The sequence below is a fragment of the Delphinapterus leucas genome, chromosome 10, assembly GCF_059928025.1.
Source record: "Delphinapterus leucas isolate spDelLeu-1000000601 "Yukka" chromosome 10, BTC_Dleu_Yukka2, whole genome shotgun sequence".
NCBI classification, from domain to species: domain Eukaryota; kingdom Metazoa; phylum Chordata; class Mammalia; order Artiodactyla; family Monodontidae; genus Delphinapterus; species Delphinapterus leucas.
The window spans coordinates 2945237-2949420 of NC_143138.1; positions in this window are offsets into that span (position 1 = coordinate 2945237).

Genomic DNA, 4184 nt, shown 5'->3' on the forward strand with positions numbered 1-4184 from the left:
CCCGTCATTCTTCAGACTCCTTCCTGTTTCTTTAAGTTTCGATCAGTGACTCACCCCGTCTCTCTCTCCACCTCGAGTACAGAACACGGTGATGGCATATAACAGGCACTCAATAAATACGCGATGACTGAACGAGTCCCTGTTAATGATTCTTAATATCTGGAATAAAGGCTCCTTAGGGAATGTGATGAAATCAGTGGATTCCCTCCTTAGGTAACTGAACCCACACACAAAGTTGCATAACAGTTTCAGGGCTCATAAAACCCTATCCTCTGACCCCGGGGTTCTTTAGACCCCAGGTATCACATTAAAGTGTGAGCATTCTTGAAAGCACTAAAAGCTATCTGTTATAGGTTCCTGGTGTAGGAAGGAAAGATGGTCTCCGGTATTAGATTTATGATCGGGTAATTTAAGACACACTCCCTCACTACTGATCCTACAGGCACCATCTATAATGAAGAAAGACCGTTGGAATTGGTACTCAAAGGGTCCACAAAACTAAGTTAGCACAAAAGGCCCAAAGGGAGGCCATCTCCAGGCCTCCTGCCTGGCAACACTCTGCCTCGGGCTGAAAGCACCGCTGGCGTGAGGCACGGCGGGCCTGAGGAGGATAGACGGGGAGTATTCCTTGTACCCGCTCAGCACACTTTCTCAACAGACACTCTTGGTGAGGCAATTCTAGCCCAGATTTTCCTTTGCTTCAAGTGTCCCCGCGTTCTGTAAATGAGTCTTCTAACCCCCAGACAATAGACTTGGACATTTGTTGTTTGTTTTCTCACACATTGGGGATATTTGAAATTTCTGACTGATCTTGCTTTAGGGGATGCGTGAAAAGTAGGTCACGCTTCTTTCCCTAAACAGAGTTCAGGCAGATGGCTCCCATGTGCAGTCTGGTTTCTATCTTGTAAGCTTGGGAGCCGGGCTTTCTGGTAACAGTGGCCGTACTTTGCTCTATACAGGGGTTTCTCAACCTTGGGATTACTGACATTTGGGGCAGAATAATTCTTGGTCCTGAGGGCTGTCCTGTGCACTACTCTGGCCTCTACCCACTGGACGGGTAGCACCCACACACATCTCCCACCACCCTCCTGGTGTTGACAATCAGAAATGTCTCCAGACGTTGGCAAATGTCTCCCAGGGGGCAAAATCCCCCCCAGGTGAGAATCATTGCTCTACACCAATGCTTGGTCCTTTGAGTCTCATAATTGTAAACTTGAGAAGCAAAGGATTTTAGACGTCCTAGGAGCAAAGCCACCTCCCGGAGGTTGGCCAGAGACAGACCACCAGTGACTGACTCACTCTTCCCAAAACACACAGTCACACTTCCCACACCTGGCTCAGTGCTCACAGAGATGACAAAAGGGAAAAGAGAAAGCCCGGCTCCCTTGGAGGCGCTGGCTAGAGCTTGACGCCCTGTGAATTGGTTCTACCAAGCTCCCAACTACCCCACAGGTGAGTTTCTGGGGGAGGAGAGAGCCCTTGGCAAGGGCCACATACAGGTCACACCCCTTCAAGGGGAAAAGCAGTTCGCCCCCAGCAGACACATAACGCGCAAAGGGCGTGGGCCTAACTGCCGAGGGACAGGTGGCTCCTGTGGCACCTGGAGAGAACTCAGGTGTACTGCCCGAGTGCGAGGAAACCCTTGTCACTCGTCAGGCACAGTCTGCTGAGGACCAACTTGCGCAGCATCTCCCAGCGGCCACTGCAGGGAGCCCTGGCGTCCCGCCCGTCCTGCCTGCCCTCTCCCTGGTCTCACGGCACCTCCCCTCCCACCCCCAGCACACACAGACGCTCCTGGAGAACTCAGAAGGTGAGAGCAATGCAGCAGTACCTTCCGCAGCCTCCGCTCTACAGGAAAAGGCCCGCCTGCGCTTCCAGGACTGAACGCCCTGGGATGGCTCCAGGACCGCCTCTCGCGGGCCCAGCTCAGCCCCGGGCAAGGGCTCAGCAGTTCTGACCGACCACTGCGCACACAGCAAGCCAACCACCCAGGTTAAACCCAAACCCACAAAGACACAGAGATCAATATGTTTTAAATCACTCTATCGAGCTCACGACCCGCAGGCAGCTTTCCTGCACCCCAGGCAGTAGGCTCAGCCACTGCAGCCCCCAACTAAGGGATCCTCTCTGTCTCTTTTTTCCTCTGCAGTCCCGGACCCTCTAACTCCCCCTCCTGCTTCCACCCAAGCCCAACTCACCTCCACTTTTTTCTCTCCCCCTTCCTGGATCTTCAGTCTTTCCCTCCAGGAGCTGTTACAAAACTCTGTCCGTGGCATAACCACATCAGTGTGCCCCGGCAGTAATCGTGTGAGTCTGGGGAGCCTGGTGTAAATGCCATCCTCATATTCGTGAAGGTTTACACCAAAGTGCTCAGCAGTGTTTTGGTTTCCTCAATAAATGCTTGTGAAAAATGTTCTTAAAGAAAAGCTGATTTTATTTTCCAAATAACCCGTTCAGGTTGCAGCTGCTTTTCATTTCTAAGTGATTTTTTTATTGGCACCCGGCCCCATCACTTTAAGTATCTCTGCCTGAAACCTTCAAGTGACTAGTAAGCTTTGAGCGAGCACTTAGATGTGCTTGAACGAATTCACTGAAATTATTTATCATAGCTAAAAATTAGAAGCAACCAGAGTGTAAAAGGGAAAAGAGTAAATAAATCGAGTCCGTCTTCATACAGTGGAGTGCCATGAGTCACGCTCATATCCTCAAAGAACACTGCATCTGATGGCATACTTTAACAATTCTAAATTATGGTCCCATTAGATTATAATGATATCCATACATTAAGGAGAAGTGATGTTATGAGTGGATTTTCATTTCCCTCCTTGGGAATCCCCGAGGATTTCAGATTCCACCCTATGAACTTATTTGCAATCAGAAAAGAAAACGAAACACAATTTTAAAAATTTCGCCTGATATGAATTCTGGTCCCTCCCATCCCTGGTGCACCTACCCAGTGTGGCCCTGTCCCCTGCAGCGTGAGCAACACCTATGATACCACTGAGGGAATTGTGTGAGAGGGCAAATGGAAGAGATTTTTGCAGATGCAATGAAGCCTGTGATCAACTGACTCTAAATTAATCAGAAGGGAGATTGCCCTGGGTGGGCCTGGCTTAATCAGGTGAACCTTTTCAGAGCGGGTCAGAGCCAAGAGACTCAAAGCGGCAGAGAATCTCTCCTCCCTCCAGAATCCCTAGAAATGGCCGGAGAGCCTTCCTGGGCTCAGGAAGAGGGGACAAAGGTCAGGGAGGGCACACAGAGAGAAAAGAATGAATCAAAGGGAGGCCCAGCCTTCCTGCACCTTCTCCTGCCTTGGAGAAGCAAGCTGCCGTGAGATGTGCAGGAGAGGAGCCGGATTCTGCCAACAAACACCTGCACTTGGAACAGGACCCCGCCTCAAAGGGGACCCCAGCCCCAGCTGTCACCGTGACTGCAGCTTTGTGAGACCCTAAATGCACCTGGACTCCTGACCCATGGAAGCTGAGATTACGAATGTGTGTGGTTTAAAGTTACTGCGCTGGTAGTAAACGTTCGCACAGCAATAGGGAATCCCTACAAACATTGCTATAAAAATCCAAAGTAAAGCCAGCACCCCCGCTGCTACACTGGTACCCACGTCACTGGCCGGGAGCAGGCCGGGAGGGCAGGGCTTGTCAAGGGTGTTGGCCAGGCCGCCTTGAATGGAGATGCAGCAGCTCACCTCCAGGGCCCACACTTCATCCCTTACACCTCGCCCCGCCGCAATGGTCTCTCTCCTCTCCTCTCCATTAAAATGGAGCCCCCCTCCTGCCCTATCCACCTCCTCTCCCGTGCGGTTGCTTCTATCTCTGCGGCTTTAGCTACCAGCCCAAATACCCATGCTTCCCCACAGTCTGTCTGTGGTCTACTTCTGCGTAATTCTCCTGCTCCTGTGCTGCCCTTGACCAGAGCTCCTGCGAAGCTGCTGTTTCCGCCTCTAAAATGCATCTCACGTGTCTGTTCACGACTTCCCACTTCATGGCCACAGCCATCGGCTCTCCACTGAATCGTCTTGAACCTTCTAGGTGCACAAGGTCTCCAATTTTGCTTCCCATTAGAATCACCTGAGATGCTTTAAAAAATTCCAGACTGCACCCCAGACCAGCTAAATCAGAATCCCTGGGATGGGACTGGGGGCACCCAGACAGCAGTATGATTTTACACTT